The sequence below is a fragment of the Ursus arctos genome, unplaced genomic scaffold (genome assembly GCF_023065955.2).
Source record: "Ursus arctos isolate Adak ecotype North America unplaced genomic scaffold, UrsArc2.0 scaffold_16, whole genome shotgun sequence".
NCBI lineage: Eukaryota > Metazoa > Chordata > Mammalia > Carnivora > Ursidae > Ursus > Ursus arctos.
Genome location: NW_026622830.1, coordinates 47,384,959 through 47,398,845, shown reverse-complemented (window position 1 = coordinate 47,398,845; position 13,887 = coordinate 47,384,959). Strand labels below are relative to the sequence as shown.

Sequence of the window (13,887 nt, the reverse complement as noted above, 5' to 3'; positions counted from 1 at the left end):
GGCTGCTTCCTAGGTTCAGTGTCACTCTTGTCAGGGCACTAACACTGACAAAACCACAATGCCTACCAGGAACCAGCAAACGGGGTGGGAACATTCTGAGGGGCATGGACAGAGAAGTTGCTACTCAGTGTCCATGTGGGTGCCTGGAAGTTCACCACCATCACAAAGGCAGAAAAGCACAGTGGTCAACAGCATCAGCTCTAGCTGGGACCCCTGTTACCTGGGTCTCCCGAGCAGACCTGTGCCTTGCTGAGCATTAAACAAAAGTAGCAGCATCTCCTATCATGCCCACAATGGAGTATCTATTCTAGCCCTGTTTTTGTTCCCTTTGCCCATCCTTGGCATTTCTTATTCTTATTTTTTATACTTTTTTTTTTTTTTGGTTTTGTTTTTGTTTTGGTTTCTTTCGATGTATTTGCATCAAAGAAAACTATCAGCTTCCCAAAGGAAGGTACCACATCTTCTATTCTCTTGTGTTCCCAGAAAGCACATAATAGGTAGTGGGTGCCCAATGACTTGGGACTCTGAACAAATGAATTGAACCATCTTTACTCATAACCATACTCCTAATTTTCTTCAAATATTCTCAAATGCTGTCAAGTTGTTGTCCTTTGTCAACATTTAATTACATTTGATCTTAACATAAATGTTAACATTGGGTGCCCATCTGGGAGCCACTCCTGGGATGTACCCCACACGTGTCTGTACCCCCAGGCTTCAGGAATGGATTTTGCCTGAGTCCACCATGGGAACAATGCCAAAAACACCTCCCCGTGCAGTGCCCCCGTGACTAGCCCTGCATGCCACCCTGCTGCAGGCCTGCCTCTGTGATGACTGCCTCTGTCAGAATCAGCTGCTGATAACATTCAGGCGATAGCATCTGAGACGTCCCCCATTTAATCCACTGTACCTGTCAACCTGTCAATCTGCTGAGAAAGAGTATGCATTGTTCTGACATGACTTGTTCTGCACAAAGACTTCGCGAGTGTCCTGCCTTCTCCCAGTTGTTTGCAAACCGTATTCTCCCAGCCCGTAGAGATCTCAAATCTCCGGGGGCATCCTTTACTTTGCTTTATTTAGTATTCCACTAGCCACCACCTGCACGTTCAAAAAGTCGCCAAACTGACTATAACTGACCTCACATTCACTCCAGCCAATGGGCTGGCATCTTAAGGACCAAATCCACAGGGCCTGTTAAAACCTTATTTTTCTGTGAGTTTTGTGATCTTGGCCCCCTGAACGGCTCCACCTACCCTCACCTGCTGCAGCAATCAGACCCACAAGGCCATGAGTGTGGCACCTCACTACGGGGCCCGGCCCTCTCTGTTGGGCTCGGGAAGGTTGGTCTGGGCCAGCTGCTCTGGGATTTGCTTCCTCTCTGGCTCTGCTCCCACTTGGATGGTCGGAGTTTATGGAATGTAGGTGTGGAATCTACCGCCTCGTCCTCTGTGCCCCCCTGGAACCTGGCCTCCCAGGCCCCAGCACTGCCTCATCCACCATAGCGAGGCTTCTGACCAGCCCATCCTCCAGAGCGGGCCTCTGCTAAGGCCCCATAGAAGCAAACACTAGTGACAGCTATGGCATGCTAGCCCCAAGTTGGCAGATCCTGCAGAGGGCTACACCCTGTGTAATCTCCATGACAACACATGCCTGGGCAACTGGTGCCTCCTCTTCATTCACAGGGAAACTGAGGTACAGAGAGGTTCAACGATTTCCCAGAAAGTAAGGGATAAGCCAGATTCACACCTGAGCAGACTGACTGCAAAGGCTCCAGCCACAGACTCATTTACTCCCCCACCCCTTTCCCCCTCTCTGCGCCCAGCCCTCAGCTGAGCGTCCCCCAAGCCACTGTGACTTGGTTCCCCTCCTCTCAGCCTCTCTCCATTTCCCAAATGCCACAAGCAAATCCCATCCTTTCAGGCTCATAGGCAAAGCATAACTAGTATTTTAGGTGAAATAACTCTCTATAAATAAAAATCAAGAAGCCACAAAGACAACTTTTTCATAAACTACTCCAGGAACTGTAACCTTTGTGCTTCTTGTTCAGGCATGGAAACAAACTGACCCACCCAAAAGAACCAAGCACAACAGAAGAGCTCCCTATTGTCACCTGCGCCAGTCATTACCAGGAGCAAAATGGAAAGAATCCACTTATATACAAAAGCCTAGAGCCCCTCACTTACCCCATGGTCCTCATCTGACAGTCTATGTTCTCAGGCTCCTGGTCGCCTCCCTCCCTCCCTGCCACCCCTCTGCTGTTATTTATGGGCAGGGATGCAATGGACCCATCTCTGGGGGCTGTGTCTGGATCCTGAACCAGGGACTCACATGCACCCAGGGCAGGAGGTGCTGCTTGGTGAAGACATGTAACATGCCATGAGGCTTTTTAACACAGTCCAGAAACTGTGGTCAGAAAGTCTAAAGCTCAACTAGGTACATACAGCTACCTGTGTCCCCAAGTACTGCCCACTGGCTTGCTACCTGCCAGGCTCCCCAGGAGCAGCTCAGGGCAGCAGTGATGTCCGCGGTGGCTGCGTTGGCTGCTCAGGGTATTTGTGTGTCCATGTGACTGTTATGTGTATCTGTGTGTCTGTGTGTATGGGAGCAGATGTACCTGCACATGTGTGTTGGTATGTGAGTGTGAGTGCCCATGTAAATATTGTGTGCATATGTGTGTCTGTGTGAAGGAACGGGAATGGGAAGGTGATCTCCATATGTTGAGGCTATTGTCTCATAAAAGAAGCTGGACATCCAGTTCTAGGTCAGGGCACCTGCAGGAATCTTGGCCTCCACAGGCAGCTTAGACTTGCCAAGACCATGAACAGGACTGAGTCACTGCAGGAGATATGAGGATTAACACAAAAAAAGGTTTTTTTATGTACTATAGGGGGGACATCCTGACCCAAGGATCAATGCCCTATTCTAAAATACCAGAGTGATGTTGAGCCTTTCATCCCAGACCCCAGTAATGCCCTGACACAGGCCTGGCATTAAGGGCAGTGGCAAGTACAGGAGTGATGTCTTTAGCTGAGAATCCTGGAGGAGAGTCTTATTCCATATTTACCTCCTATTCTGCAAAACACTCACCCCTTGGTCTCACTTAGCTCGTTGATATGACACCTTTGGTCTGCCTGAGGAATAGAGAGTTCTCAGCAAAGGCTGAATAAATGGGGATTCATCTTTCCTAAGCAGAAACCTGTGCAGTGCACAGGGAAGGGCTCCTTGCACCCCCATCTACAGGTCCCAGGACAGAAGAAGTCTGCCTCTCTTCAGCTTATTGCTGGAGTTTGGGAATGGTCTGGAGCCTGGAGAAGGGCTCAAAGTAGGTGATTAATCATCACTCCGCTCAAGTGCTTATCCATCTGGTCTACCCTGTTCTCAACACACCATCAAGCAGTGCAAACCACAATTAGGTGACAGTGGACATCAAATGTGGATGAGAAGAACAATTACTCTGCAAGGCACTGTTTTTAAGCACTTTGAATGTAGGAAAGATGAGAAATGTCAGTTTGGCTCTCCCGGGTCTGGTTTAGTGTGAAGGCAGCAGTTTGCATGGTCCCAGCTTGGACTCTTTCACAAGCTGGCAGAAGAGGTCCAAACAAGTGAGTTCAAGTGGTGAAGGCTTCGTGAATCCTGGACTCAGAACTGATGCACTCCTACTCCCAGTTCATTGTATTGATCAAAGTCAGACATACAGCCAGTCCAGATTTAAGACGGGGAAAATGGACTCTTCTTAAGGGGAGGTGTGAGCATGTCACAGTACAAAGCAGGGTATGTGGAGAGATAAAAGGAGTCACTGCAGCCCATGTTTGCTAACAATCTACCACAACTCACAGGGGCAAAATACTATGGAGAGAAGGAGATAGTGAGGGGAGGCTGGCATGCATATGTTCATACATATACTCACATATTTACATGTGCACATGTGTGTGCTTGCAGATACATACATAAACATACTTATGTAGACAGATACGTACTCATTTATTCATTTAGCCTCATGCATACCCAGAAGTGTGCTGGACCCTCTGCAAACTTCACGTTCTTTGAGATAACAGCACTTGTCTCTAATTTAGAAGTGGAGAAACCAGAGTGTAGAGGTTAAGTAGCTCAGGAGAGTCATGGACTAGTCCCGTCTGAGCCTGGGCTCTGATCACGTGTCCTTGCAACACACCCCAATAACCCCAAAGACACAGTAGTCACCAACTCTTGCATCTGTTTTGTACTTCTGAAGATTTAAATAAAAGGGAAGCCGAGAATTTGTTTTTATTATGTATTACATAAGACAAACTTTAAGCATATTATATTTCTTGACCCCAAATCCAGGTTATGTAAGTTTACTTAAGTAAAACCATATGTAAAAGCCCTCAGCAAGCCTACACTGTTGGCATCTCGAGCTGAACAGCTGCTTCCCTCTCTTGACTCAGACCAGTGACAACAGAAGTAGTCCTTCTCTTCTGTGCCCCAAATATCCCCCTTCTCCTCCTCCTATCCAGTACCATCACCTCAGCCCTTTACTACCTGGATGCTTAAAGTGTGACTCAGGAATCAGCAGCACCGTCATCACCTGACACTTGCTAGAAATGCAGGCTCTCAGGCTCCAGCCCAGACCTGCTGAGCCAGAATCTTGTGTCTGCAAATCTCCAGGTGTTTTGTGCATGCATCTGAGTTTGAGGAACACGGCTTTTTTTTTTTTTTAATGTATTCATTTGAGAGAGAGAGAGAGAGAGAGGCAGTGAGAGCACTAGCAGGGGGAGAGTCAGAGGGAGAGAGAAAAGCAGACTCCCTCCTGAGCAGGGAGCCTGACACAGGGCTCGATCCCAGGACCCCAGGATCATGACCTGAGCCGAAGGCAAACACTTAACCGACCGAGCCATCCAGGCACCCCAGGAAACAGCCTTAACAGATAGTTCAGTAAGCAAAAGTGATTCAACTGCTCCTCTAGTATGCTTGACCCAACTCAATTTACATTCTTTGTAGTATTTTGTGCAAACGAATTTTTCAATATCCCCAGATGAATCTACTGTGCAGTCAAGTCTGAGCACTGCCTGGACCTGGGCTACTCAGAGTGAGGCAAGAGCACGAGCTAGGGGTGTGGAGTGGGTGTAGGACCCCCCCCCCAACCCCTTCATCAGATCCAGCATCTACCGGTGCCCCAGATGTGTTCACTTAAGCTGAGCAGTTCTCTCGGCCTCAGTCCAGGTCCTCTGCTTGGCTTCCCAGGCTAAGCTCAAGGTTTGCCACCTCTCTTTTACTCATCTGGCGGCCATCACTCCCACACACACTATACAAAATTTCAGTGTCACCAGCAAACCATGGACTGTTCTTTGTGTTCACAAACACATGTGTTGTGGGCTTCCCATGCCACATCTATCCCATGATGTGACTTGGGGTAGGTGACAGTCATAGGCTGAGTAGAGAACCCACCCTAGGATATCACCTTTGCCCCAGGCATTCTTATAACCAACAGTGGCTGCAGACACAGCTCTAGCCAAAGAAAGCTGTGGACAAATGTTCTGGGGGGAGCTCTGTCTACCTCTCCCACTTCTTGCCTTGATTTCAGACCTGATGTCTTGGGTTGCAGCAGCCACCTGGGGCCCAGGACAATGGAAGTGCTGCAGCCCTGACTGCACTGAGCTGCTGAGTCTGCACATCCCACCTCCAGCATCTTCATCTGAACAACTGCTACCCTCCCTTGACTCGGGCAGGGACAGCTGATGCAGTCCTCCTCTCGTAGGCTGGTATCACATCAGAATAATAAACCCCATAGTTCAGCCCCTGTGTCCCTGGTTTTCTGTTATTGCTGCTGTTTCAGTTTGTGAAACTGAGTAAAAGAAACCTCATTTAAAATAGAGCTGAGAAAAAAGCAAACTACAGAATGGGAGAAGATATTTGCAAATGACATAGTCAATAAAGGGTTAGTATCCGAAATATATGAAAAAAACTGATACAATGCAGCACCCCCAAAACAAATAATCCAACTTAAAAATGGGCTGATGACATGAACAGATGTTTCTCTAAAGAAGACATCCAAATGGCCAACAGATACATGAAAAGATGCTCAATATAAGTCATCATCAGGGAAATACAAATCAAAACACAGTGCGATACCACCTCACACCTGTCAGAAGGGCTAAAATCAAAAACACAAGAAACAACAAGTGCTGACAAGGATGTGGAGAAAAAGGAACTTTTTTGCACTATTACTGGGGATGCAAACTGGTGCACCTACTGTGGAAAACAGTATGGAGTTTCCTCAAACAGTTAAAAATAAAACCACCCTACAATCCAACAATTACACTATTAAGTACCTCCCTCCAAAATACAAAAACACTAATTCAAAGGGATACATACATCTCTGTGTTTATTGCAGCGTTATCTACAATAGTCAAACTATGGAAGCAGCCCAAACGTCCACTGAGAGATGAATGGATGAAGAAGATGTGGTGTATATATATATATATACACAATAGAATATAAAAAAAGGAGTGAAATCTTGCCATTTGCAACAACGTGGATGGAGCTAGAGAGTATTATGCTAAGCGAAAGCAGTTGGTCAGAGAAAGACAAATACCATATGATTTCACTCATGTGTGGAATTTAAGAAACAAAATAAATGAGCAAAAGAAGAAAAAGAGAAAGAGACAAACCAAGAAACAGACTCTTAAATATAGAGAAAAAACTGATGGTTACCAGAGGGGAAGGGGGTGGGGGATGGGAGAAATAGGTGATGTGGATTAAACAGTACACTTATCATGATGAAAAATTAAATTCAATTAAATTTAAAAGGTAAAAAAAAATGGAGACTGGCCGCATTATTTTAATAAGTGGTAGCATAATCATAATTTGATCTGAATTTGTAAATGACCATTTGTGTAATATTTTCTTTTTTATGAAAAAGCTACACAATTGGAAAAGCCAACTGACAATAACTTGTTTTTCTAGGCAAATTCCAGGAGAAGTTAGAGCATCATAGCACAGTGTGTGACCCGCGGGTCTGCTATCCCTTCCAGAGCTTCAATACTGTAAGTGATGTCTATCATTACAAGCCAAACACAGTGTGAGACGGTCAGAGTTTTCTGAATTGCTGCTGTATTAGGAATCATTTTAGTTTAGCTGTATTTAATTGTTTTCTAATGGTTCTTCACCAGATTCCAGATAAATAAATACTCGTTTGCTGTATGAAAGTTTAGAGAAGTACTTATTAATTCTAATGAGGTAGAATACTACTGGCATGCTAACAACCTACAGGACAACTATCAGAATGCATGTCATCATAAACAAGAAAAAAAAATAAAATAAAATACAGCCAAGAGGCCAGAACTGGGAGCACTCATGCCTTCACACTCCTAAGCTTCAGACCCCAAAAGGAAGGTACCTTGCATTTTCCACTAGTAACAAGTCTACTAGATCCAGAAGGAGTAGGGAAGATTTTCTCCTTGCTCGACGACAGTCCCACCAGTGAGAAATTGCCACAACTCAGCCAATGAGAAATCATCACCACTGTAAACTCTCATCCTCCCTCAATGGACTTTCATAAAAGCAGCCCCTCCCAACATCTTCCTTTTTCTGTACAAAGTAATGGTTCCTCTCCTTGTCCTTCAGACTTGTCTTTAGTTTGGCCATAGCCTGCATGTCTCAAATTGCAATTTCTCTGCCATTCTCAAATAAATCTATTTTGCTGGTAAAATAACTGGCTGTTTCATTTTCAAGCTTGACAGTTTCTAACCTATGTACTCACACAATTGCATAAAGAGATCTCTGTATTTTGCATGTCAATAAAAAAGACACACACACACAAAAGGTTGAAAAGCAAAGAAAAAAAAAAAAAAGCTAGACCCAAATCAGCTTTCCCACTGATTTCTGTGTAAATCTGGAGAAGTTATTAGACATATAAGGATATGAAACTTCCATTTTTTCCTTCTATTTCTTCAATAAAAATACTGGAGAAAGATGGAATTGAACCAAATTCCTAAAACTTATAATTCACTTATGTAAAAACTAACCCATATAATGTACAATATTGGTGCTATTAACCTATGCCCCAGTTTCTGACTATGGACCTAACAGAGCATCACACTCTACAGTTTAACACACTAAGAATTTATATTGATATTGGAAAATAAGTAAGAAGCTATGGAAGAACCCACATAGTAAAAAGATGGATCTAGATCATTTGCTGTTGAGAAAGGGCTCCACTTTTCATTTATCTGCCATCTAAAGACCCCACGTAGAAAGCACGTCATTTGTGTATTTTACTTTTCAGTATTTGTGTCAGATCATATATTCCAAAAGCGGACACAACAGTATTTCCCATCCCACAACTATTTCACAATGTGTCCTTGGTGCTTCTGTCATTGGGAGGTGGGGGCCCCGTTCCCCTTCCTGAATTCAGACAGGCTTGTGACTCACATGTAGTTGATGAATGTGGCAGGAGTGTCATTACGTGACTCCTGAGACTATGTCAGAAAAGTCTGTGTGACTTGTGTCTTCTTCTGAAGACTCACACTGGAGCCCTGAGCAGTCATCGAGGAAGCCCAGCACCTTGAGGTTGCCATGCTGCAAGGAAGCCCAATGCAGCCCACATGGAGAGGCCACACGGAGAGTTCCTGAGGTTTAATAGAGCTTCCCAGCTGCTGCCCAGATGCCCAAATTCCCTAATCTTCCAGTTCTAGATACTCTCTGACTGCACCCTAACAATAGACCAGAGTTGGACATACCCAGCTGTCTTCTTCCAAATTGCCAACTCTCAGAAACTGTTAGCATTTTATGCTAGTAAATTTTGGGGCAATCTGCATGTAGCAATAGGGAGCCACAGCTGTCTGTGACTTAATCTGACTGTCTACAGTTCCACATCCAGTCTTCTAGATCCCAGTAAACACCACTGGTGCAGATCAGGTTCTAAGGCCATACAGAAATGTCATATCTGACCTCTGATCCTTATCCTGAACTCTCTGCCTAGAAGATCCCTTCTTTCTACTTCTTCTCCGGTCTAACCATTCCATTTTTTGAGTCCTGGCTGAACCTTGCTGCAGCACCCCCACCCCCTGCTCTGACTGAGGTCTCTCCAAGCCCCACAGCCCCTGTACCCACCTGTATCATCCTGCTTGCATGCATGTAGAGCAAGTGAAGCCCCTTCCCATCAGACAAGCCCTTGAGGTACAGTGAAGGTCCCCAGGTTTTCCTCTTATCTCCGACATCTAACACAAAATAGAGCACATGGTAGGCGCTTGAGATATGTTGAATGAATTACTTCTAAAGAGTCTCCACTGTTGTGGGCTGTAGAGCCATGGGAGAGGGCCTGCATGAGTGTGTGCAGAGGAGAGGGTGGGAACTCATTCAAGCTGGGGATGCTGTGCAGGAGGCTTTTTCCGGAGGAGGACAAGGGGCTGACAGGAAGTCAAGGAAGGGCAAACATTGACTGAACACCTCCTACTGTGTGCCAGGCTGTAGGCATGGGACGTAAGAACACAAAATAGAGAAAGAACAAAATAACATTTTTTCTAAAATTTTTAGTTTGCTCTAACCCACATGGTAATAAATCAATTAGAACATTAGAAAAGTATGTAAGGAAAGAAATAAAATCTGCATATAAGATTGGGGCCTCTTCTCTAGTCTTTTCCAAATACACATGAATTATTCTCCCCCCGCCCGTAAGTACATGCAGTTTTGAGTCCTGCTTCATCACTGGAACCTGAGTGTGCACCACTCACTTGGCATGAACACCCTTTACTCCATTTTTAGAAGGCCCCAGGTTTCCCACTTCCCCCAAAGCGTGTATGAACATGTAAACAAAAACTTAATCCAGACCTCTGATTATTTCCATAGGATAGATTTTTATTTTTTTTTATTGCAAAAGCAGCACGTTTATTTTTATAAATTTATTTTTTTCCAGCTCATTTATTTGCTTTATTTCAGAGTTAGTCAGATATCATGGGACTCACAGTTCTAGTGTTTTAAACTTTTGGATGTTTGTGACCCAGTGCTCCCAGAGAGAAGAAGGGGGAGGCACAGTCTAGATCCATAGGCACTCTTTGGGCTGCTACTGCTGCCCTCCCTCTAGGGGCTTCTTCTGATGTGCCCTTTCTTGCAGTTGTTCATCTTGTTCCTGACATTTTGTCTCTTCTAAGTATCTAGCTATCTTTCTATAGGTAGGAAGTTAGTTCATTCTCGTGACTAGAGTCCAAAGAAATTTCTACATCCCACTTTTTATTCCTTTGCAGTTCCTTATATATAATCATGCAGAAAATAGTGTTCACCAAAAATATAAATTTAAACCATACCAGTGTGTATAATAAAAAAAAAGAAAGAGAGAAAAAGAAAGAAAGAAAGAAAAAAAGAAACAAAGAAAAAAAGAAAGAAAGAAAGAAAGAAAGAAAGAAAGAAGAAAGAAAGAGAGAAAGAAAGAAAGAAAGAAAGAAAGAAAGAAAGAAAGAGAGAGAACCTACTCCTGCCCTATTCCTCATAGCTACTATTGATAATTTGGGGAACAGCCTTCCAACATATTTTGAATGAATATATGAACCACACTCCCCACACACAGAATAACACATTCACACAATTTTTACCATATTTCTCTCTAGATTTCTATCTTTATTAGCTTGTCATGGACATGCATCTGTATAAATACATACCAGGCATGTCCTAGTCAGTGGACCAAGTATTGAGTCTGTCTTATTATTTATTGGAGGAACTTCATTATTTTACATATTTAATCCCTTCATGACAGACATTTAGGGTTTTTTCCCCTGATATTTCATTACTTCAAGTCTAGATGCACGTATTTTGCAGGTATCTTAGAACTGCTAAAAACCAGGAGGTAACAGAAGGACTTGGATGAACATTTCACAATAGATTTTGAGAGCAGAGCTGACTCAACTCTCCCGCACAGAGAACCAGAGAGCTCACGTCTGCCTCGGGTGTCCTTACTGACCTGAGCAGCACCATCTTTGAATCCATGCAACTGTTTTGGAAGGAAGATGTATCTTCCCAAACTAAATTGTGTATTTTCACAAGTAAGGATAAACACTTTTGCATATATTTTTATATTAGTCATTTCCATTTCTTCTCAACCTCTTCTCTATGGCACGTGCTCAGTTTTTGATGAGGTCGTTTGGGTTCTTACTGCTTGCTCTACGGGGATGAAACATTTGTTACATTTGTCACAAATGTTTATTTCCAGGTTATTTTATGCTTTTTAATTTTGCTCACAGAGTTTGTTGCACAGAATGAATAACATATATTTGGTTAATCTTTATCAATATTCTCCTCATTTAGAAATGCTGCTAAAATATCCAACTGCAGGCTGAATTTATTTATGCTTTTTATATTTATTTATCAGTGCTTCTCTTTTTATATTCATTCAGAAATTTTTTTATGATGTGGAGAGATATAATCCAACTTCATACCCAAACAGCCAACTTCCTAAATTCTAATTATTGACCAGTCTAACTCTTCCCTTGATTGTCATGCTGCCTTTGCCAATATAATGACCTCTGGGGGGGTCAGAATCTATTCCAGAGTTCTCTAACTTACCTATCATGGCAGACTGAATGTGATCACAAATTCTTTGATGTGTTTCCCTTCAGGAAGTTGGACCTAACTCGTCTCTCCTTTAACATGGGCTGGCTTAGAGACTTGCCTCTAACTAACAAAATGGGGTTGGGCTGAATAAGCCTGTACACTGTGCCTCATTCATGCTCACTCTTGGAGTACCAGCCAGGACACATGAAATTTGTCTACCTTGAGCCTACCATGCTGTGAGGAAGCCCCAGGGAGAGGCAAGGTGTAGGCACTCCAACTGACAGTTCCAGCTAGGTCCAGCATTCAAGTGAGCCCAGGCCAGTCACCTGAGATATGAAGTGAAGAAGTCCTCAGTGACTATAGCCCCAGCCATCAGAGTCTTCAGAGCTGAAGCCCCAAACATTATGGAGCAGAGACGAGGCATCTCTGCTGTGCCTTCTCTGAATTTCTGACCCACATATCCATGAGCACTAAGTTCTGGGGCAGTTTATTATGAATAATAGATAACCAAACAATCTGTCAATTATTTGCTAGTAATTAGAATCTTAGAGCTCCAACGAATGTGAGGCTGTATTTATTGTGATAAAAAGACACAACATAAAAGTTACCATCTTAACCATTTTCATGTGCATAGTTCAGTAGTGTTAAGTAATATTCACACTGTGAATTAGATCTCCAGAACTTATTTTTAGCACTGATAAGTAATAACAAAGGATGGATCCTTTATTTGCATTTTGCAATAACTCCGTAAAGGAGGTAGGTAGGTAGCTTCTCCATTTTACAGATGAGAAAGCGCCAGAGTCAATGGCCTCATCCTATCCCCTGGGCTCTTAAGTGGAGGACATCTGGATCATCTGGTACCCATCCCACAGTTCTTGCCCAGCAATGGGGTGATTGTGAGCATGAGAAGCAGCCAAGCAACTAGTCTCACCATTATGGGTTTTTTAATTAAGATATAATTGATACATTACATTAGTTTCAAGTGTACAACATAATGATTCAAAATTTGTATATATTGCAAAATGATCACCACAATAAGTCTAGTTAACATCCATCACCATGCATAGTTACACTTCTTTTTCTTGTAATGAGAACTTTTAAGATCTACTCTCTTAGCAACTTTTAAATATTCAACACAGTATCATTAACTATAGTCACCATGTTGTACATTACATTCCCTAGAACTTACTAATTTTATAACTGGGACTTTGTACTTTTTGACCATCTTCACCCATTTACTGCACCTACCCAACCCCTTCCTCTGACAACCACCAATCTGTTTTCAGTACCTATGAGTTCAGTGTTTGTTTAGTTAGTTTAGTTTTGGTTTTTGTTTTTTTTAGATTTCACATATAAGTAAAATCATACAGTATTCATTTGTTTGTTTATTTTTAAAAGATTTTATGTATTTATTCGACAGAGAGACAGCTAGTGAGAGAGGGAACACAGGCAGGGAGAGTGGGAGAGGAAGGAGCAGGCTCCCAGTGGAGGAGCCCAATGTGGGGCTCGATCCCAGGACTCTGGGATCACGCCCTGAGCCAAAGGCAGACGCTTAATGACTGAGCCACCCAGGCGCCCCTGTTTTTCTATGTCTTATTTCACCTAGCATAATTCCCTCAAGTTTCCTCCATGTTGTCACAAATGTCAGGATTTCCTTCTTTTTTATGGCAGAATAATATTCATCTCTGTGTGTGTGTGTGTGTGTGTGTGTGTGTGTGAGTGTGTACAACTTTTTTATCCATTCATTCATTGATGGACACTTGGGTTGCTTTCCATGTCCTGGTTACTGTAAATAATGCTTCAATGAACATGGGGATGCAGATATCTTTTTGAGTTATAACCTAACTCATTTCAATTCCCAGAAGTGGAATTGCTAGATTACATGGTAATTCTATTTTTTTTTTTGAGGGATCTCTATACTGCTTCCTATAGTAGTTGCCCAATTTTCATTCCCAGCAATAGTGCACAGGGATTCTCTTTTCTCTACATGCTATTTCTTGCCTTTTTGATAACAGCCATTCTAACAGGTATGAGGTGGTATCTCATTATGGATTTGATTTATATTTCCCTGATGATCAGTGATATTGAACACCTAATCATGTACCTGTTGACCTTTGTATGTCTTCTTTGGAAAAATGCCTATTCAGATCTTCTGACCATTTTTATTTATTTATTTATTTATTTATTTATTTTTTAAAGATTTTATTTATTTATTCGACAGAAATAGAGACAGCCAGCAAAGAGAGGGAACACAAGCAGGGGGGGTGGGAGAGGAAGAAGCAGGCTCACAGCGGAAGAGCCTGATGTGGGGCTCGATCCCAAAACGCCAGGATCACGCCCTGAGCTGAAGGCAGGCGCTTAACCACT

The 13,887-nt window shown here is 43.1% G+C and overlaps 1 protein-coding gene across 3 annotated transcripts in view; it reads right to left on the bottom strand.

Annotated features, from left to right (window-relative positions):
- The window catches only part of SYNDIG1 (synapse differentiation inducing 1), a 191,848-nt gene that overhangs the window by 164,032 nt on the left and 13,929 nt on the right, over positions 1-13,887 (bottom strand). The window contains exon 1 of one of the 3 annotated variants that reach the window (XM_026489309.4): positions 9,091-9,777. The exons of the other annotated variants lie outside the window; for them this stretch is intronic. The gene's annotated coding sequence lies outside the window, so the exon portion shown is untranslated. Of the gene's footprint in view, positions 1-9,090; positions 9,778-13,887 lie in introns of those variants that run through there. 3 annotated transcript variants of the gene reach the window in all.